Here is a 24,221-nt window from a genome sequence, read left to right as displayed (position 1 = left end):
CAAATGTAAAATATACATGTAGGAACAAAGAATGTAGGCCATACTTACAGGATGGGAAACTCTTTCCTGGGAAGCAGTGATTCTGAGAAGGATTTGGGGGTCATGATGGAAAAATAACCTGAATATCAGCTCCCATTGTGACACTGTGGCAAAAGGGCTAATGTGATCCTGAATTCCCATGATTCCCCTCACCTCTGTGCCATCTTCTCTCTTGCTGATCCTTGTTGAACTCAATTAGGAATAGGGAGGTTATACTACCTCTGCATTTTGCACTGGTCAGACCACTACTGGAATAGTATATCCAGTTGTGATGTACACAGTTTAAGAAGGATGTTGATAAATTGGAGAGGGTTCAGAGAAGAGCAACAATGATTAAAGAATTGGAAAACAAGTCTTATAGTGATAGACTCAAGGAGCACAAACTATTTAGCTTCAAAAAGAGAAGGGTAAAGGATTACTTGATTATAGTTTATAAGTACCTCTGAGGAGAACAAAATATGAAAATGGGGTCTTCTAGCAGACAAAAGTATAACAGATCCAATGGCTGGTATCTGAAGACAGAGAAAAAATCCAACTGGAAATAAGGTGTGATTTTTAAGAGTGAGGGTAATTAACCATTGGAACTATTTACCAAGGGAAGTGATGGATTCTCCATCACTGACAATACTTAAATCAAGATTAATTGTTTTTCTAAAAAATATGCTCTCATTGAAATGAGAATTATTTTGGGGAAGTTCTATGGCCTCTGTTATGCAGGAGGTCAGACTCTATGATCACCATGGTCAATTCTGGCCTTATAATTTATGTTTATGTTTATGAAATAGGCATAATTTCAATGTCTATTTGAATGTACAGTATATTAACAGTCTCTCTAATTGCTTATCTGAATATTGTCTCATAGAAAGAGGGTTAAAGAAAATAGGTTACAGTTTTATCAAAGGGAACTGGTGTCGAGAAAATTAAATTGGAAAAATCTAAAGAGCCAGCAGAAATAAAGAATTCCCAATCCTCAGGAAATATCACTTAAGTTTAATAACTATTTAAACTCCACCAAACAGATTTTATTACAATTGTGTGACAGGCACACAGAATAATCAGCAAATACAAAGATGGGTATGTTCATATGGTTAGTAAACAAAAGTTTAAACTGAAAAAGAAAGAACAGCAATCTGTCAAGGTAGTCAGAAAAGAGCAATGTGTACCAGAAACAGATTACCTGAAAGAATAGGCTATTTGCAAGCAAAAGACTCAACCTCCCTCTCCCATGTACAATGGAATTAATATCTTTGCAGATCTCGTTTTGGGCTCTGTCCAATATAATAATGTAAATTTACCTCCATGACTTCTGCAGATTCACAAAAAACTGCAAAAGTTGCACCCTCTTCAGAGGGGTACTTCCACTTGTTTTTTATGGCCCCAATTCAGCAACGTACTTTCTCCAAGTTGGTTCTATAGACTCCTTTGTAATGGATTAGATGGGGCTAAGATCTAGCAAATAAAGTGTACCTTTTGGAGCAATTATGTAAAGGCAGTTACTTCAGATCTGAACAGCCAGTTTGGTGTTCAACATACAGAATACCCCTACTATTGCCTTGATTCTCCAAATATCCGTCCCCATTTCCTTTTTCTGTTCTCCAGGGTGAACAAGCCCTCTGCAAGAGAGTGCAGCTGTTGGAGTAGCCACTGCTACAACTGGGTCCCTGTTTGCTAACCACTTTTTTGGTGTGAGCAGGCTGCTTCAGCGTACAGCAAATATGCAAAGAGCAGACCTGTACATCCTCATTCAGTATTGGGCCTCCCGTGGACAAAGCTTATATATATTATAAGTTCAAGATATTAAAGTTTGAGAAATAGCAGACCAAGCACGCACAATTGCTACATTTCATAGTGTTCCTACATAATCTTTAAATATTCATAAGTGTTATATGAAAGTTTGCAAAGCCATATTCTTAACAGTCACTAAAATTCCTATAAAATGTTATGGATCTGTATACCAAGACTTGCCTTGAACATAAAATAAGATGTTTCTGAATTAAGATTGTATATCTTCAGTCATATTTCATCAAATATTTATATGCATTCACAATGAATGATCATGAAGAGACTAGGAATTTCTCTGAACTGTTAAAAAAGTAAGACAATCTTTGTAAAATATTTTTTTCCAAATCTTATTCTACTACAGTAGAACCTCAGAGATACAAACACCAAATTTTCAAACTGACCAGTCAACCACACACTTCATTTGGAACCAGAAGTATGCAATCAGGCAGCAGCAGGGACAAAAAAAAAAGAAGAAGAAGATGCAGATACAGTATAGTAATGTGTTAAATATAAACTCTTAAAAAATAAAGGGAAAGCAGCATTTTTCTTCTGCACAGTAAAGTTTCAAAGCTGTATTAAGTCAATGTTCAGTTGTAAACTTTTGAAAGAACAACCATCACATTTTGTCCAGTTATCAACGTTTCAGAGTTACAAACAACCACTATTCCAGAGCTGTTCATAACTCTGAGGTTCTACTGTACTGAAAGAAAATACAGACTTCAGTTATTCATTACAACAGTAGTTCCCAAACTTGTTCTGCCGCTTGTGCAGGGAAAGCCCCTGGTGGGCCGGCCGGTTTGTTTACCTGCCACATCCGCAGGTTTGGCCGATCACGGCTCTCACTGGCCATGGTTCACTGCTCCAGGCCAATGGGAGCTGCTGGAAGTGGCGTGGGCTGAGGGATGTACTGGCCTCCGTTGGACTCTTTCCAATTTTTCTGCATCCTTCTTGTAGAGTGGGGTCCAAAACTGGACACAGTACTCCAGATGAGGCCTCACCAATGTCGAATAGAGGGGAACAATCACGTCCCTCGATCTGCTGGCAATGCCCCTGCATATACATCCCAAAATGCCATTGGCCTTCTTGGCAACAAGGGCACACTATTGACTCATATCCAGCTTCTTGTCCACTGTAACCCCGAGGTCCTTTTCTGCAGAAGCAGTCCCACTTCAAATTTGAAAACTCACACTATTGGGATAGTTAACTTATGCTCCATTATCAACAATCAGGGAACAGATTTGACCGAGCTATATTCTTTTTTGCCAACTAACTCTGCGCACGCCTGCAAATTCTTTGGAATCAGATTGGCCCTGTCACAGGATTAAATCTGGATGAAGGAGTTAATAAACTGGTTGCTTTCTTTAATATAAAACAAATCACCAAAAGGAGCATAAGTTGTGTGTTGTGTCATGGGACATGAAGATACTGTAACATATTATGTCACCCAAAGGGACCATAAAATAAGGTATTTAAAATGTAGAGCAACAACAGTAAATTCAATGAGATGTGTATTTTTTTTCCCTTTTCATGGGTCACATTGGGACACCTGCAGTGGCAGACAAATGCCAGAGCAAATATAACTCAAATCCTCTCTAACACCTCACACTAAATGTTGTAGAAAAGCAGATACTGTGGTAATCATTTTGCCATTTTTTTCTTCTTGATATAGTTTTGAATATGTATCAAAGGTGCATACAGTTTGCTTCTTTGGTTGTAATGGGATTTTAAATTATTTGCATAGGCATATCAAGTTTTGATTTACAAGAGCACCTTCAAAAAAGTGATGTCCTTTCAATTCAAAAGCTTATGGACCAGATCCAGATGGTGTAAATAGGGTAGTTTCATTGGAGTCTGGATATAACACTTGCAAAACTAGCCCAGATATATTTCCAACATTTTTTTTTTTTGCAAAACCTGTATTTTATGTTATTTTTTGGCCAGTTTGAATGTAAGAAAGAGCAGCAAAGGCAGTACAGTTATGAAACCAAAATGGCTGCAAAGTGGGCAGATGAATGTCATAAGGGAGCACTGGAATCAAATATGGAGGGAGAAATCATAGGCATGTCTGTCCAAGGATACATAGGTTGGGGCCAAGTTCTCTGGTAGATTTACTATCTGCTCTCTTTTTCGGAGCACATTCTCCTACAGCACTTCTACCACTGAGTGAGTGAAATCCAACAGTTACACATTCTCAACTACCAGCCTTTTAAGTTAATTGTGCTATTATTACAGCTGCTGAGTAGTGTGGTACACCCGATCACTTAGGGTATGTCTTCACAGGATTTTGAAGTGAGCCTCCCAGTCTGGGTTGACAGACTCGGACCTCTGGGGCTCGTGCTGGCAAGCTCAAAATAACTGAATAGGGAACACTCCGAAGTTGCCGCTTGGGCTGGAGCTCGGACTATGAAGCCCAGGGAGACAATGCTACCATGACTGTATACCACTTAAGGATTCCTAGTACTGGGGGAAATCCTCTTGTGGCCAGTTAAACCAGCTTTAGGTCTGCTTTAGCGGCAAACAGTAGTGTAAAGCTGACCCAAACCACCACAAAATCTGGGCATGAAATGCAAGAACCTGAGCTCACATATGGGGTTCTAGTTCTCTGTGGCTTGTTTGGTTTTAAAACTAATTAATTTTCTGAATAACAAATATTCAAGTACACAGTACTGCAAGTGTTAAGGATTCTTCAAAATCATTCTTTCTTGAGTGATGTGATATTCTAACCTGAAACTATCATGAGACAGAATGTTTACATGTTTTATACACGTCATGGTGCCAGGTATAAAATTAACTCCAGTTGTGTTAAATTAGGTCTCCTCCTAATTTGTAGTGTATGCCTGAAAATTAGGGATACCAGAATCATTCCACTTAGTATTTCTGGTTGATCCTGGTTTTGTTTTGTATACTTTAAGATCATTTTGTGAGTATAGATAGATAGATAGACAGAAACATATAATTTACTTTTAAACTTCTAAAAACTCAAATGAATCCTTTGTGTTAATATTTTTCCAACATATTTTTATATATTTTAGGATAAAATATTCATTCCAAATGTGCATGCCAATAACCCTATTAACATATCAAACCATATTGCAATTTGAAAATATCATAATAATTGTAAACACTAGCAAGCATAAACTAAATTAATTACTCTCAGAATGAGTTGGAGTAATATGATAGACTATATTAAGAGTCAGAAAATACTGACATTGACAATGAGTTCTACTAATTATTCTCAAATATTGGCAGCAGAAGGAAATAAGACTTGAAATAGGTATAAAATATATCTCCAAACATTATTGCAATGTTTCTTCATTTATCTCTTACACATAGCCTCAATTCAGCCCTCATTTACATGGATGCAACTACTGGGAGTTGTGACCATGCATATGGGGTAAAATTGGAACCAATTTGTTTATAAGATAATTACTATTCATTCAAAATATTGTTCATTTTAATTGCAGCTGAAGGGCTGACCAAAAAGACTATATTTGGATTGTTTACACATCTTTTGATTGAGTAAGTTACATCTTTCTGAATATGAATCCAGATAGTAGTCTTTCTTAGCATACAGATGTCCAACCTGAAACAATAGGTTTAAAGAGGTGTAAACTGACCTGTATAGCTCAATGGGTGTTGACTCTGAAAACTAGTGATGACAACATAACAACTAAATGTTAATTTTAAAACAAAATGCAGATGCTGACCCTTATCCTTCGCTGCTTTGTACTTTGTGGAGACATTTGCTCTTGAGCAAAGTGAGGATGGTAACATTTACACCCATTTGGAGAGGGGAAAATGACTATATGCCACATGTCCAGTGCAGAAAAATGGAAGAGAAAAATTAATGGCAGGCTCTTATTTGAACACAAATCACCCTCATCGGGTAGGGTTTTATTGTAGGGACTTTGAATTAATCCTAATAAACGCCATTTGGTGAAAGTTTCTAGCTGCATTCCCTCCCTAAAATTCTAGAAGTTGCAAACTTAAAAAAGTACAAAACAGATTCATGCAGCATAGCTCAAATACTTCTCCACAGCTTCTTTTACTGGCTTCTAGTCAAAAGAACTCTCTTGTCTCTTCCTGCTCTGACAGCAAACCCTTCTTCAAAGCTCGGTCCATGTAGTCTTATTTGTACCTCACTATAGCCAACCTAGAAGTGCCTCCTTAAACTGCCTCTGAATTCCAGCTAGGAATGGATCCCAGAAACCTCAGGCCATAGTCTAGCATAGCGGGGCCCTCTATGGACACCACTGGGATGTGTCTGATGTAATTATCCATTGTTGCTGAACTCAGTGGCACATACAGCTGTTGGAGATGGCTGGCTCTATTAGTTTAAAAAAATGCACTGCTATAAACTTGGGACTCCCCACACACTGTCCTTTTTCTCTCTCAGTTATTGAATCCCTGAAAATTCCCAGGAAAGGATGAAGATAGAGGGTGAATGGACTTCCCTACATTTTCTTGCAAAACTCCTATTTACATCAACTGGATGTGTGCTGTGGAATGATGGCACTAACTTTGTAGACCAACAGCTCATGGACCCTAATTAAAAGAGCTCTTCAGCCGTCCCCACAGAATGAGTTTGACACCCTAGTTTTGAGTCTTTTATTCTAAATTAAAGAAGTTGGGAAGACATCTAATTTTAATTAGTCCTCCCCATTTGGGAGATCATCTGATTTTACTTGCAGAATTAGAAAGTAGAATCATTTAAGAGCTGCCATGTAAATGCCCCTATCCCGAGGGTTGTAGTATATTAAATGAGTATAGTGTTAACCTGGAAAATTATTAGTGATATTACTACTTTAAAATGAGAACAGCTGTGAAATTTGGGGAGAAAAGAGCATATTAAAATAATCATTTTGATTTCTCTCTTGATCATTACTAATGGGAATTAGCCATGGAACTTTCTTATTTATGTATAGCATAAGAAGCTCCCCCCTGCTCATTCACATACTCTTTCTTTCTAATTCATATCACAGATAGTTCTGTGATCCTTTCCAACAAATGAAAATGTATAGAGACTCTCTATGGCTCTCAAAAATGAGATTTCCCCCATGATTTTTATCATGACACCCTTTTTTGTTGCACTACCAGTGAACTGCAATTATATTTTTTGGATATATTTCAGTACAATTCATGGGGATGGTGTTGTGTGGCTAAATCTTCACATATCATGTTACCTTTCATGCCCTATGCATATTGCAAGTTAACCATCTTGCTGTAACCCATTTGTGACACTCTCATCTGACCCTGTTACAACAAACACTGATCATTTGGGTCCATATGGCAACTCTTCTGCCTTAGAACAGGAACTGGTCCACGTTCGCACTTCCATGGTTACCATCCCTAATCATGTGAGAATCAATGAATTCTGATAAAATCTAGGCAGCTATCCCATACTTACAGTTGAGCTAAACAAATTAGCATTTTGAATTATTTTATGAAAAAGGGAAGTTATTTTTAAAAATATTGGAGAAAAAAGTCCCTTTTTTGACTAGCTCTGCTCATACTGCTTCAGCACTTGACAGTCTGACTGAAGTTTATACTCAAAAAATCACAAGCAGTATATGAGGCAATGCACCATGTTCTGTCACACAGACAGCAGGGAGAAAGGAGAATCAACAAAACTACTCACACAAGCTCTGTTAGGAGGTCTTGTCCAGCTTGCAAAAATGAGCATGCTGAATGGTTACAGGAAGAAAAGTATGTGCTAGCCTAGGTCGCTGGTAGAGGCCATACACAGTTAGTTGCCATAGTTACTAACCATGTTGTGTGAAGACACGAATCATGTTTAGAGATTATATGGGGCGCACATTCACACTTGGAGTGCCCCCTTGTGTCTGGGTGTAATGTTACTGGGATCCTAGGCTACAGCACCTCCTGGCTTTAGGTTCCCTGTAGTATGCTGCCTCCGTTATATCTATCTCTTACCTGCACCCTGGGGTTCTCTCAGCCAGAGAGATCTGTCTCCTCTGTGGTCTGTCCCCCAACTGACCTCCTTCAGGCTACTTCTTGTGGCTTAGCTCCGCCACCTCTGATTGGGAGCAGATTGGCTACTCATTCACCCAGGTGCAGAGCATGACTAGTTGGATGCACTGGCTTGGCTTGCAGGTGATGGGGGTTAAGCCCCATCACAGATGATCATGGTGATGTCTAGACAAGACAAACAGGTCATATTTTAAAATGTGTTAACTACCATGTTAAACAATATGGTCCACCTATTGTAGACAGAGGAAAGGCACTCAGGGTTAACTAGCTAATGTGTTTTCAAACAAAAGTTGCACTATCTGTACTAGGTATCAGAGCTTGTTCATAATCATGTCAGTTATAGATTCATAGATTCCAAATTCAGAAGGAACCACTGTGATCATCTAGTCTGACTCGCAGTATAACAGAGGCCACAGAACTTCCCCAAAATAATAATTGGAGCATATTTTTTAGAAAAAAAAAGTCCAATCTTGATTTTAAAATTGCCAGTGATGAAGAATCCACTATAAACCTTGGTTAATTGTTTTAATGGTTAATTACTCTCACCGTTAAAAAAGCTTATTTCCCATCTTAAATTTGTCTAGCTTCAGCTTCTAGCCATCCAATCATGTTTACCTTTCTCTGCTAGATAGAAGAGCCAATTATCAAATATTTGTTCCCCATGTAGATACTTCTATACTGTAATAAGTCACTCCTTAACCTTCTTTTTTTTGTTAAGCTATATAGATTGACCTTCTTGAATCTTCACTACAAGACATGTTTTCCGATCCATTAGTCATTCTCATTGTTCTTCTCTGAACCTTCTGCAATTTATCAACATCCTTCTTGAATTATGGACTCCAGAACTGGACACAGTATTCCAGAAGCAGTTGCACCACGGCCAAATACAGAGGTAAAATCATCTCTGTACTCCTACTTGAGATTCCCCTGTTTATGCATCTAAGGACATTAGACCTTTTGGCTACACAGTCACACTGATAGCTCATGTTAAACATGTTTGTTAACACTTAAAAAAATAATAAAAAAAGACATTTTCCCAGTCCAGATATGGTCCATGTCACTGCTTAGCTACAAAACTACAAAAAGTTGTAATGTGGAGAGGGTAATAGTGTTAGAAGAAGCTTCATGTGTTTTTTTAACTTTTAATATTATGAATTCAGGAACCTATTATAACTTATTTTCAGTGCTGCAAAGCAAATAATGCATTCAAGAGGGCGTTGGAAATACTGTTTTCAAAATTATTTTCACTTTCAACTTTTTTAACAATATTTTGCTAATTAACAATATTCCAAATTCCAATATTCCAAATGTCCCCAAATCTCTTCTTTCAAAAGAACCACACAGAGATGTATCCTAAAAGTAACTCTATATCCCACAATTTTCAAATATTTTCAATTCTAAAATGAGGCTCCTACATAAAATTTACCTAATTTTGAGAAGTGCTGAGAATTCACAAATCCCTTTGAAGTCAATAGGAATTGCAGATATCCAATACCTTTGAAAATCAGACCTTTAGTTACCTTTCTGCTCCCTCAGTCATGGAGCCACCCTGTCCCAAATGTAATTTACAGCATCCTCAAAGGGTGGTAAGGGCACAGAAGAGTCTCATGAAAAACCAGGGATATTCTAACTTTCAAACAGAATCATGCCAACAGAGAAGACTGAAACAAGAACACTTAACATTGTATTAAAATAGAAAATTGTTCAGGAGTAACACACTCATGCTGCAGAAAATTCTGCACACATAGAGTGACAGAAAACTAGATGCTTTCATCAAGCACAGTCTCATCCATTCCTTGTCAGAGTCAGGAATATTTTCCTTCCTTAGTCACTGACAGAACCTTAAAAAGAAATGTGTAGGAGCAAAAAACTGATGACAACTAGTATGAGGTAGAAGAAACAGGAACATAATGAAAATATATTTTATACTTAATAACAGCAACATTAGCATTAACAAATAACTCAGTTTTGCAAGGGATTGGCCTAGAAACTGGGTCAGATCTTCAGCTGACGTAAATAGGCATAACTCCATTGAAGTCAAGGCCACTACACCAATCTACACCAACTGAGGATCTGGCCTTGTACTACCAATATAGCAACTAGCAATCAAAAAGGCTGATTGCTAACACAGCAGGATACGTTAACTTTATGTTCATCGCTTAAAATTGTTGTAGGTTTTTGAAAGGACTTCAGTGTTATTCACATACATGGGAACTACTCTCCTTCCTGCATATATGCACGCACACACTCACACACCTATCTCCTCACACATCTCCAGCATTATATCTCAATAAATAGGTAGGACACATTTTAAAAAAACAACAACATTCTTTAGTCATCTTTGGTATAAGTCCCTAATTTAACTTGCTCATCGATGTAAAAAATAAACACAATTTGTATGAAAAGTTCAAGTCAGTCTTTCTGGAAGCACTGCTTCTAGAATTGCCAATTTCCTTCAACAAACAACCAAGAAAAGAGTGAGACCTTCACTAAGAATTCTGAAAGACTACTGTTTTAAAGGAAGCAGGGAACCTGAAAAGTGCTTAGAAATCAATCTAACAATAGGGGCCATATTTTCTCCTATGTGGGAAAACGTATGTAAGGGTCAGGAAACTGTGGGCCCAATTCTCCATTGCCTTGCATTATGCGCAATCATTTACAGCTGTCCAAAGTGAATGTAAATCACTACCATTTTGTGATTTACATAAGTGTACAGAACTATACCAGGTTCAAGGCTTTGGAGAAATAGATTCTGTGAATTTTGACTCGTGATTTCTTCTCTGTTGTTTCCTAGGTTGAGATGGTGTGTAATTTTGTCCCTCCATGGAGTGAGTAGGGGATGTGGGCCTTTAAATCAATGGATTACCTGAGATCAGTGCAGATCTTGGATCACCCATAGAAGCCCTATATTTCTCCACAAAGGCTATTTTCCCCTGGCAGCACGGGTCCTTCCTCTGGTAGTGGCTGTCTCCTCTGTGTGCAGGTTGGCACAAGCAGACTAAATCTATAGAAAGGAGCCATTTTAATACTGGAATTCTATGAGTCATAAATGTTTGCATTGTAGCAAATTTCTGGACAGCTAGACAAGATACAGTTCCTTATGATGGCTCTACTTCATGTCATCTGCTTTGTTCCAAGAACTATACACAACACTGAATGCTCAGGTTTTGGCCTTACCCTTGAGGAAACTATCTGGTTTGGTCTTGTGCCCTTGATACATCAGCTTTCCACAAAATATCAGAAATACTAGTGACAAAACTAAGCATCATAAACAAGGTCAGTGTTAATACAACTGCTTTAGTGGTAAGCTTCTATGAATAATATCATAGGCAAAGATGGTAGGAACTTAAATCACTATACCCCCTCTTACAATATTTTGATATATATGGCTAAATTCTGCCCTGATTTATACCAGGCACAATCAATGGGCTTGTATGAAGTTTTAAATCAGGGCAGAAATGGCCAATGGCCACTAATTTCTATTTAACTTTTCATCTCCTGGAGTCCAAACATTTCTCCTCTTTCATCCTGTTCAGTTAGATCTATCATGAAATTTTCCCATTTTCAGGCATAGTCTCCTCAAATGACTGCATGTGGAGGCCAAAATAGAAAAACAGAGTTGATTATTAATTACAGAATATTTAATAAAATAATTAATAAATGAGACAGCGAGATCTTTGTCTAAGCACGAGTTAACCGCATTACGAAAGACAGATTTAGTTCATTAACACTGTGGGTATATTTGCATGTACTAAAGGTCACTGTATGAGACAATGGTGTTTTCAAACCTAATACAGAGTCAAGGAGCAGCAATCCTCCAAACCAGATGACCATGGTAAAATTAAAGAAGGGTGTTGAACAGAAGCCATTATGAGCAGATAGAGTGTGTAGTACATAAGGATATATGCCTGGTTACTTTCTGCTTCCTTTGCTTTGTTGGTTTATTGATTTCCATTCTCTTATGTCAAGATCAAGTAAAAAAAAACGGTTACTTACTGTAAGTGTAGTTCTTCAAGATGTGATGCAGATGTGTATTCCACTTAGTTGTGTGCATACCCAGCATATCAGAGCTGGAGAATTTTGCCTAGCAGTACCCGTAAAGGGGCGCCACTTGAGCCTCATGGCCATAGCTCCTCCCCGGCTCCTCCCCGGCAGCACCACCCCAACCCCCCTTAGTTCCTTCACACCAAATGCTCCGAGACTAGACTCCGATGCAGAGGAGACAAAGGGTGGGTCAAGAAATACATGTTTGCATCACATCTTGAAGAATCACAGTTACAATAAGCAACTGTTTCTTCTTCTTTGAGTAAATGGAGCCAAGTATTTCACTTACGTGACTCACAGGCAATACCCACAGGAGGCAGGGCTAAGATGATATCTAAACAAGGATTGCAGGACTGCACTTCCAAAGTTTGCATCATCTCTGGAAGATGCTGTAATGCCATAATGGTTTGTAAATGTATGTATGGACAACCATGTGGTGGTCCTGCAAATGTCCAGTATTGAGATGTCACTGAGGAACACCATTGACATAGCTTGTGCTGTTGTAGCATGAGCTCACACCCATCAAGAACGAGTATTCAAAGCTATTTCATATGCAGACTTGACACAGGATTTTATCCATTTGGTGATCATTTGTGAAGAGACCTCTTTCCCTTTTGTATGTTCCACAAATGACACAAATAGATGAGGTAAAGCACAACACAGTTTAGTCCTGTAAAGCTAGACATCACCTGGCATTCAATGTATGGAGATGTTTCTCCTCCAGAGATGAATGCGGCTTATGAAAAAATACAGGTAAATAAACCTCCTAGTGCAAATGTAACTGGGAGACCACTTGAGACAAAAATTTGGGGTGCAGCTGTAAAGTTACTTTGTCCTTGGAGAACTGTGTATAAGGAAGCTCTGCCATCAGAGCCTACAAATCAGAGACTCTACTTGCAGACGTTATCACAATCAGGAAAGCAGTTTTTTGGCACAAAAGTGGAAAGGGCCAAGATGCCAGAGGCTTGAGCAGAGGTCCCATTAATGCCACCAGGACTCTGTTAAGTTCCCATAGAGGAACTGGCTCTCAGACCAGAGGATGGAAATGAAGAAGGCCTTTTAAGAATCTTGCTACAGTAGTAATGGAAAAGACTGGTCTTCCATGAATGAACTGCTGAAATCACCAGCAGGTGCATCCTGAATGAGCTAAGCACAAGGCCTCGTGACTGTAGATGCAGCAAGTACTCAATGTCCTGGATATAGGCTGGGGGAAGCCAGGCTCTAGCTGCCTGGCTTACTTGTCTTTTCACGGCTCCAGCATGGAGCCCTGAAATTGATGAGACAGCCAACAGCTGATGTAAGCAACACAGTGTCTACAGCAGTGGTGGGTAACCTGCGGCCCATGGGCTGCATGTGGCCCGTCAGGGTAATCCACTGGCGGGCCGTGAGACAGTGTTTACACTGACTGACCCTGCAGCTCGAGCCACTTCCTGCAACTCCCATTGGCCAAGAACGGTGAACTGCAGCCACTGGGGAGCAGCAGGCGGCTATGCCTGCAGACAATGTAAACACTGTCTTGTGACCCACCAACGGCTTATCCAGATGGACCATGTGCAGCCCGCAGGTTGCCCACCACTGGTTTACACAGACACTGTGTCACTCTAATTACACCCACATAAGCCTTATGCCTCTCATGGAGGTGGAGTTATTATGTCGGTGTAGTAGGGTACTTACATTGGCGGGACAAGGCTTTAGTGTGTACACTGACAGAATTAGGTCTAGGTAAGCTGCCTTACATTGATCTAACTGTGTAGTGTAGACCAGGCCTAAGCATACTAATTAACTACATACAACTAGAAACAGACACTAGGAGACAGTGCAAGAATGTGCCATTAAGAACCACATCGAAATCTGACTTCAGCCAAAGGCAGTAAGAAGGAACTGAGGGGTGGGTCAGAGCCACCACATATAGCCAGGGGAGAGGGTATAGGCACGAGGCATGAACACCACCCCTATGGGTACTGCTAGGAAAAATTCTCTGGCTCTGGTGCACTGGGCATGCACACACTGAAGTAGAATATATAGTTGCATCTACTCGAAGAACTAAATATATCATATTAAACTGTGATTATGTAGCAGAAATGCAAGTTGTTATGCACACCCTGATTGGGTTCATTCAATGTCTGGACAAGTATATTGCCATCCATTATGAAGGAATTCTTGCTTTGCAGATTGGCACCACTATCTTCCTCCAAAATGCTTTGGTGATCAGTATGAATAAAGAGCTATATAGTAAATAAATACCCTCTTGAATATAAAAGATATAACTTGTATTAGGTCATGCAGAAAGAAGGAAATGAGTGTATATATAAACATGTAAATGGACTACAGTCCTCATGAGTTATCAGAACTATGGTCTGACACAGGGAATTAAACCTTCCATTTTTTCTAAGATAACAATAGAAGTCTTAATATCAGTAACTATTTGTCATGAACTATATGTAACTGCATTTAATAGGACATATAGCTATCCAATAATCTTTAAAAAATGAAATTCATCACTCTTCCAAAATGTTATGTTGAGTCTATAGAAGAAGAACAGAAATAAGCTGTTGTGCCAAATACTCATCCTAACTGTCGGTAGAGTAAGGACCTCTTCACATACAGATTTGGGGAGGGCACCATGCAGTCATCTGTCATTGTCTCACAATGTAGAATTTTAACAATGGTTCTGTCAGTCCTAGTTTCCCCTTTAAATCTTTCTTTCTTACACACATATTCCTCAAGGGCAGTGTATCATATTATTTTTTCTGGTCAGCTTTTCTCCAGAGTTTCAAGGTGACTGCAGTGCTGTTTACTTTCCTACACAGACAAGGACAGCAGATGTTCCATCTTATTCTTCTTTCTTAAGCTCGAGGAAGCTTGCATTTTCTGCACCTTCTATACATTCACATATCTACATTATACAATATACTAACCAGCTCTTTCAATTTGCCTCTGAAGAGTTATAGTTTTTCAAAATAAGTATAAATACCCTCTGGCACCCTCAATAAGGAAAGCTCAGATCCCATGGGTTATGATTTAAACCCCTTCTGATGACAAGAGATCTCTCTGTCTCTTCCTGTGTACTGACTGATCTAGGGGTCCTGTGGGGGAAAATAGTATGTGATCATGTAGTTAAAGGCTGTATCCTAATGCATATGCACATGTGGGCTGAATTAAGGTTGCACAGACAACCTTAAATTCTGGCTTTTCCTAACTTTTGAGTGCTTGACTTTGAAACCTTAATAATAGACTTTTAAAGGAGTTTTGCCTGTAATTTCATAGGTTTTTTAAAAAGCAAACTGGAAAAAAAAAAACCAACCAGAAATTGTATCATCTGGTATCCTATTGACACCTATTGAAAGCTTATCAGAAAGGTTGGAAATTTTAGATCCAGTGCACAGACCTCTACCACTTGAGCTAACAGAGTAACTGATAGCAACAGTAGGTTGTCAACCTCTATGTGGATTCACACTAGATGGGATGAGACACTTTGCTAGTGGTTTTTACCAATGTCTATGAACAGCTGAGGTACAGTGAGACTCATGAATATTGGGTTACATTCCAAGCTCTCAATAGGAGTGCATATCCAAACTGTGATTTTTCAAAGTCTGATTACTTGGTCAAATTTGGGTGGATGTTCACAGGGACAGCAAAAGTCACATCACTGACATCCAGGCCTGCCAGATTTAAAATCCCTCTTCCAAAGCATGGAGGCAGGAGAGCTGTTCTAAGAAAAAGCCACCAGAATTGTTTTAATATGAGCAAAATAGCATATATCCCTAGCTTGATTCTCAGAAACAAGTGGTTTTGGCTGAAATTTTCCAAAAAAAATTAGTCTATGGCAGACATGCAGCATGAAAAATTTCAGTTTGAATGGTTACAGTTTAAGAATGTTAGAAGCAATTGAAAATAAGGTGTTATAATGGGAAGTGCCAGATGCTCTAAAAATTCATAAAGATTCATGCTTCAACCACCATGGGAATCCATGTGAATGACAGGTTCTGCTCAATAACAATCCAAAGCAGTGTGAACCAACACATGTTCTTTTTCATTATCTGAATCAGATGCCACCGGCAGAAGGTTGATTTTCTTTTTTGGTAGTTTGGATTCTGTATTTTCTGCATCAGAATGTTGCTCTTTTAAGACTTCTGAAAGCATGCTCCTCACATCATACCTCTCAGATTTTGGAAGGCACTTCGGATTCTTAAACCTTGGGTCAAATGCTGTAGCTATCTTTAGAAATCTCACACTGGTACCTTTTTTGCGTTTTGTGAAGTCTGCAGTAAAAGTGTTCTTAAAATGAAAAAACTGTGTTGGGTCATCACCCGAGACTGCTATAACATGAAATATTTGGCAGAATGCAGGTAAAACAGAGCAGGGGACATATGGTTCTCCCCCAAGGAGTTCAGTCAAAAATTTAATTAATGCATTATTTTTTAACGAGCGTCATGAGCATGGAAGCATGTCCTCTGGAATGGTGGCCGAAGAATGAAGGGGCATATGCATGTTTAGCATATCTGGCATGTAAATTCCTTGCAATGCCAGCTACAAAAGTGCCAAGCAAATGCCTGTTCTTACTTTCTGGTGACATTGTAAATAAGAGGGCAGCATTATCTCCTATAAATATATTATCTCCTGTAAATATAAACAAACTTTTTTGTCTTAGCGATTGGCTGAACAAGAAGTTGGACTGAATGGACTTGTGAACTCTGAAGTTTTACATTGTTTTGTTTTTGAGTGCAGTTATGTAACAAAAAAAGGTCTACATTGTAAGTTGCACTTTTATGACAAAGAGATAGCACTACAGTACTTGTATGAGTTGAATTGAAAAATACTATTTCTTTTGTTTATCATTGTACAGTGCAAATATTTGTAATATGCAAATATTTGTAACAAAAATAATATACAATTTAAAAATAAAATAATAAATAAAATAAAAATAATAAAAATATAAAAAATAAAAATAATATACAAATATTTGTAATATGCAAATATTTGTAATAAAAATAATATACAATTTGATTTCAGTTATGACACAGAATGCAATATAGATGAAAATGTAGAAAAACATCCAAATTATTTAATACATTTCAGTTGGTATTCTATTGTTTAACAACGCAATTAAAACTGAGATTAATTGCAATTAATTTTTATCATGATTTTTTTTCTTAGTTAATTGTGTGAGTTAACTGTGATTAATTGACAGTCCTACTTAAAATAGATTACCTTTTTTGAATATGCAAAAAAGGAACAATATGGGAAGTTGTGGTCAATATTACAGTATGCAAATAGATGAGAAAATAACAATAGCTCTATTTCTGCCATTGCTAAGCAAAGCCAGCAAATAGACGGAATTAGACTAATATTATATTATTGAAATCTGATTTGGACATGCATTTATCATGGATTAATTAGAAAACACAACATGTTGTTTATACTTACAAGTACATTATTAAGCACAACACAGCATAAAGTCCAGTGAACATATGGCAGTTTCAAAACTAGTACTGCCATAGAAAAATATAACAGCTGTCATATTTTGTTAATCTTATAATGAACTATCACCACATCATAACCATATAAACAAGACAGTCAGCCAACAAAATCATTATCTGAGCTCCAGTTTTTCTTTGAATCCCTTGTAGTCTACAAGTGCTACTGTTTATGAATAATGCATTGTTTTACTGATTTTAAAATAATGTAGGTACAGTGGGCCAAATTCATCCCTAGTATAACTCTACTGAAATAATGGAAATTCACCAGGGATGAATTTGGTCCCGTATATTTTACATTGTTTAAGTTTATACATAATTGTTGGCACTAGTAATTAACCTCTTACTCTTTAGGTGATGAGTTATTAACCTCAACAGGTGAACTTATAGTGCCCTTAAAAGCACAACATTCACATTTACCTCTCAGACATATTAGAGGTTAATAATTGTGCAAGTTAATAACTGCTAGCTAAAACAGGGAGATGAATATTATTTTGCATTTCACAAATTAAAATGAACAGAAATTTATCTTGGCAAGAGAAAGAAGAACTGTAACCTCTAACTAACATAGCATTTTTGAGTGACTGAGAAATAGGCCAGCATGTTAAAATGTAACTGCTGTGGAACAAATGACAGTGACTAAAACAAGCTACCATGTTTTTAAAAGCTACTCCAAATCCTGTGTCACTTGGTAAGTAATTTTTGAAATACTGAGTGATCAAATAGCCTTCAAGAAACCTTAAAATAACTTTGTAGCAAGTAAACATTTTGTAGCAAGAATATTTTAATATTGTTTAGATAATTTGTTTGTATTATTTGCTTTTAGTATCAAATTGCTACATAGTACTGATTTTCATGGGCAAGAATAAAAATGAATTAACCATTAGTTTGACAAGGTCAGGTAAACTCCTTGATTCAGTGGATCAGAGCTATTTTGCCTCTGGGTGCTTATTTCACTATTAGTTAGACCCAGCCAAAAAAATCAAATGTCTTTACCCAATAAACTTGCCACTGATAAGTCAAATAAATGGTCTCAAGTATTTTTCTACTACTGGACATTTCAACTTATATCAAGTGTATTTATTAAATTAGTTTATATTGAAATATCTTAACTATTGCAAGTATAGAACCTGATCAAGAGCCCATCAACAACACTGGGAGACTTTTCATTGATTTCTGTGGGCATTGGAGGAGGCCCATAGTTTACTAATAATTATTAGGACAGGGACAAAATATGCCACTTATGCACTAGTGGAGCTGAGGAGAAATTCTGCCTCTCTGAGCTCCCAGTCTGCAGGGACAGTTAGCTCACCTCTAGGCTGCTTCATTAGGTATGGCTTATGACCCCTACTGCACTGGTCCTGACAGTTATATGGGACATGTTAGGCTTCTTCTGCACCCTCATCTAAGGACAAAACATAATCTCTGGACCATAGTTAATAACCATATATATGTAAGCAGGGTCTGAATGAACTCTCCCCTGACAGCTAATTGGGGCAGGGGAGAGACTTCAGGAGCAACTGTATTTAAATTAACGCACATACTCTGCATACGTATCTAGCAGACAGAAGCAGTATAGCTGCAAGTGATCAGCTTTGGCTGGTGTGGGGTTACAAATCACATTAAAACTGAATGCAGGGGTAGTGAAATGTTGTTATCAATGTTGTTATCTTCATTGTATGACTAAATGAGGAGGAGGAGAACTATGCTGAGCTTGTCCTGATTGAGGGGTCACCCTTAGCTGAAAGGAACTCGCTAAGCCAGGGGCTCGAATGCCAGACCCCTGTGAAAGTAAGAGGAGTGTGGACAGGTGTCCCAGTCAGAAGGTGTGGATTCTCCCTAAGGGGCCCCAGTCTGGCTTAACCTGTTCCTCCCCAGTGTTCACATATAGAGCTAAATAGGCTTCATTAGAAGCCTTTTGTTATTTTAAGTACTCAGTAAGAGCTGAAATCACTTGTGGTAGGGCAGTGTTTCTTCCCAGCCTGCTGAGAGCTAAAAATCACTAAGAGACTGACCTACAGAGGTCACAGCAGAGAGGCAGGTGGCAGCAGAAGGTGACTGATGGGTGGCTGACAAAGGTGGCAAGCAGTTGGCTTGTGGTGCGGCCAGCAGAGAAGAACAGTGGCTGGCAAGGTGGCCAGCCAGAGCAAGTGCTCAAATGGTGTAGCAAGCCTTCTTCCCAGGTGGGAGGTGAACTCACACAGATGCACTTCTGAATCCAGGGTCCTCACTGACCAAGGACAACCACTAAGAGTGGGGTATAGTGAGGGAGCGGGGGGCGGGGGGCATAGTAAAGGAACTTTTAGTTTTAGAACTCAAGAACATGAGGCAGAGGACTCTGTCCCACACACTCTGGAGGTGGGTATCCTGATCACAGTGTTATGTTTATGAATCCTGCTTGTGGCATTTTCCCTAATTAATGTCATGTGACTTCTCTCCTTTCATTAAAAGTTTCTTTTCTACACTCAGACTCTGTACTTGTGAGTGGAGAAGTATTGCCTCTCAGAGGTGCCCGGGGGGGGGGGGGTATGTAATGTTCTCAGTTTACTGGGTGGGGCTCGCTTCTGTGTTATATTGTTAAAAAGAAACCTCTAGAGATTGAACCTAGCTCTGGTTGCTGTTGGCCCACCTGGCAGAAGGGTTACATACATATACTTATTCATACTTTTCCTATGTTCCATATTCATGGATTGATAAACTGAGAGATAAAAGAATTCATTTTTTAAAAAAATGGACACTGAAACTGTACTAGATATATCTCATTGCAAAGTGTGTTTATGTTGGGTATTAATAAACACTGGCAATGCTGAATCAGCTACTGGCAATTACACAGCACATTTGGAAGATATGTTTAGAGATTAAGTGTTCATGTTTTAGGAAAATACATGCTAATTACTTCCAAATTCCCATTGACTTTAGCAGATCAGGTTAAAAAAGACCATTTCTTTAATATGTGAGCAGAAATAAGGATATACCAGTGAAGGCATCGTTTGAAAGGTCTAACAGCAATTTAGAAAATATATTTCTTGATCATTAAACATTCTATCTATCTATCTGTGTGTTAAGCAGTTTTAAAATAAGCAAAACTGTCAAAGTGTATGTTTACTTATTGGACAGTAAACAATCATACTGGGAGCCTTTCTATATATGAAAGAACAACCAAAATGCCTTTAATATGTCAAAAAATGTGAATTTCAGGATTGTGCACACTCTAGAGTGAATTACTGCACTTCTAAAATAGTTTTTGGTTAAAAAGAAACACTGGTTATATTTTATTAATTATTATTTTTTATTATTATTATTATTATTTTATTATTTTATTATATTATATTTGTACTTCACTAGCAGCTATAATCAAAGATTAGCATGCCCCTGTCCTAGGCATGTACAAACAGAAAGACAGTCTCTTCTGCAAATCCAAGACACAAAAGCTGGATTCAGGGGCAATAGAAAGAGGGCCAGGGGGAACAGTGTCCCCTCAGTGGAAATACTGCGAGGACTGATGTATATTTCTGTCTATCCCACCTCAAATATCTCACAGAGGTGAGAGCAGGACCTAGCAATGTTTCTGCTGAAGGGGTGCATGTGTGTGCAGAGCCAAGAGCCCCGAGTGGGGAAAGATGTGAAGGAAAGAGCTGCAATGGGTTTGAAGGTGGGGCTGGAGTGGCCACCATAGACCTGAGATCACACTGGCTGCCAGGGAGCAGGTAGGAACAGCTTTCGTCACTCCACCTTCCAGCCATAGATGGTCCTGATAGAGACACCTAGACCAGGAGAAGGACAAGACCACTTGTGTCAGCAGCTAGGGTGGGAGACAGAGCACCAGCATCTGGGCAGGTAGGCATCAGCACACAGATTGTGCCAGTTCCTTGGGCATGCACAGGGCACCAGGCACCAGCTGCCAAGGAACTCCCAGGATGCCTCTTCCGAGCCTGGAGCTGGATACCCTCCCCACCCCACCACCAATAGCAGTTGTGCCCCCTCCTTACTCCTCTGCCCTCACATTCATAATCAGCCTCCACAATATCACCCACCCCCACACCCCGGTGGGGTGGAGGGGACAAGTGAACATGAAAACAAATATTTTGTATTGTAGGCAGTAGTCAGCTCAACACTTGTTCATGCTAATATATTTATTAAATATTTCACTCATAAATAAAATAAATGCATGAGGATACAGGGTGAATTCCTGGCCAGATTGAAATCAGTGGGAGTTTTCCCATTGACTTCATAGATTCTAAACCCAGAAGGGAGCACTGGGATCGTCTAGTCTGACCTGCTGTATAATACAGGCCATAGACCTTCCAGAAGTAATTCCTAGAGCAGATCTTTTATAAAAAAAATCCAATCTTCATTTAAATATTGTCTGTGGTGATGGAGAATCCACCACAACCCTTTGTAAATTGTTCCATTGATTAATTTCTCTCACCATTAAAAATGTATACCTTATTTCGAGTCTGAATGTGTCTAGCTTCAACTTCCAGCCATTGGAGCATGTTATACCTTTCTCTGCTAGAATGAAGAGCTTAGGGTTATTAAATATGTGTTCCCCATAAAGGTACTTACAGACTGTTATCAAGTCACCCCATAACCTTCTCTTTAGTAAGATAAATAGATTGAGCTCCTTGATTCTATCACTATAAGGCAGGGGTCGGCAACCTTTGGTGCTCTGGCCGCTGCTTCCCGCAGCTCCCATTGGCCAGAAACAGAGAACTGCGGCCACTGGGAGCTGCAGGGGGCCGTGCCTGTGGACGGTCAATGTAAACAAAATATCTTGCGGCCTGCCAGTGAATTACCCTGATTGACCACGTGATGAAGGTTGCCGACCCCTGCTATAAGGCATGTTTTCTAATCCTTTCTTCATTCTCATGGCTGTGCTCTGAATCCTCTCCAATTTATCAACATCCTTCTTGAATCATGGGCACCAGAACTGGACAGCATATTCCAGCAGCATTCACACCAGCGCCAAATACAGAGGTAAAATAACCTCTCTTCTCCTACTCAAGATTCACATTTATGCATCCCGGGATCATATTAGTTCTTTTAGTCACACTGGGAGTTCATGTTCAGCTGATTATCCATAGGGTGACCAGATGTCCTGTTTTTAAAGGGACAGTCCATTTTTTTGGGACTTTTTCTTATATAGGTGTCTATTACCAAAATCTAGTTCAGTGACATGGAGGACTTTTTTATATGACACATGCAAAGCACACTAGAGAGATGTGATTTGTAAAGCAAATTTGCGAATACAGACTAACACGGCTGCTACTCTGAAAACCCTGCCTTTATGCAAGGCACTGAATTTAGCCATATGGAGTGGAAATCTATCAACTTCATAACATATTATGGTTTGGCTACCCCATGTAGACCCTACTGCTGCACTTTCCAAGATAACTAGTTCACATTACCATAGTCCTGTTTTAAATGGGAAAATAATAATGAGAAATTATATGAAAACAAGCTATCTAGCTATCTAACCAGCTAGCTATGTCAAATTTTCATTTCGGCAGAGTAAATCTCCAGGCTGCTTAAGAAATAACAGTTTTCTTCATTGTTAGACTTGGATACATTTTTATGCATCTTTTTCAGCGTATTAAATGCCGGAGTAACATATTTCCAGCTGTTATTATCAGATTCTAATTAAAAAGGACTCTACTTTAGATTTCTGAAACCTTCTAGCTAAAAATCCTGTAAATTGAACTGCACTCTTTAAATTAAATTCATAGTTGTAGTAGAGAAGTAAGAATCATAAATCGGTGTAAGTGAAAGACATGACCCTATGTTGAAATGGCATATGAGACCTAAATTATGTGGCAAAGTTCCTGGATATATGTAGTACTTCCTCCTCCCATGCCTTCTGATACTAAATATTTCCCATGTCCACTCCTCCTTCTCCTGCCCACCCACATTCCTTAAACTGCGTAGGCCTTTTGAAAACCCATAACTGGTTTTGAGATTCACAAGCCAGCCTACATCAGGTTCTCTCATGCCACAAAACAATTTAACTGAGTGGCTCAGGTGAGCTGTTTTATGCACTTAGCAACTGTAGGAGTAGGATTTTATATTTGTATTAGAGGTTATAATGATTGATGGTTATAATAATGTAGTATGTATTGAATGTATTAATGTATGATTTGATTTTACCCTGCCAGTCACCCTTTTTGATTTCAAGACAGGAATAGACCAGAATAGTCCTTATGGTTGATTATAGTCACCTTTTGTTTTAGGGTAAGATTTCATTACAGTATCTGCTATAAGGTCTTGCTTCTTGTATGCATTGCAAACTAAGTTGTGTAAGGTTCTTTTGTAATCCCTTTAGTAACCATATAATCCTTTCCAAAATGTTATCCTGTCTGAAAGTCTCTGTAAAATTGTTTGGTGTGAGTAAAGGATGTGTGCATGGTTAAGGATGAGTATGAAAGCCATCACAAATGTCCAGATGGTCAAGAAAAAGTGAGAGACTTGGAAACACCAGGAGACAATAAGAAAACATCCATTGTATCTGATGCTAAACATGTTAGCAGCATTGACAACCTCAGAGGTGAGGCAGGCACCCCCAAAGGTGAAACAACAAATAAGAGATAACAGCGGAAAACCCCAAGATTAACAACACTTAAGGACAAATAATTACAGAATAGCACTGCAAAATCCATAGACTAAAGTGGAAATTTACAAGTATAAAGCTGGAGTGTTTTGCCATAGAACTCTGGGTTCAGTCCTGCAAAGCCTCAGAGCATTGGATTGCGACCGACAGAGCCCAGCTCCTCACTCGTGCTCAATCTAACTGGCCGTTAGATTGACTCAAGCTACGACAGACAGGTAACTATAAAGACCATCTGCAGGACTTGTGTGTGTGTGTGTGTGTTGTATGACTGAATGCATATATTA

The sequence above is a fragment of the Natator depressus genome, chromosome 1 (assembly GCF_965152275.1).
Source record: "Natator depressus isolate rNatDep1 chromosome 1, rNatDep2.hap1, whole genome shotgun sequence".
NCBI classification, from domain to species: Eukaryota; Metazoa; Chordata; order Testudines; family Cheloniidae; genus Natator; species Natator depressus.
Note: the sequence above shows the minus strand (reverse complement) of the source record.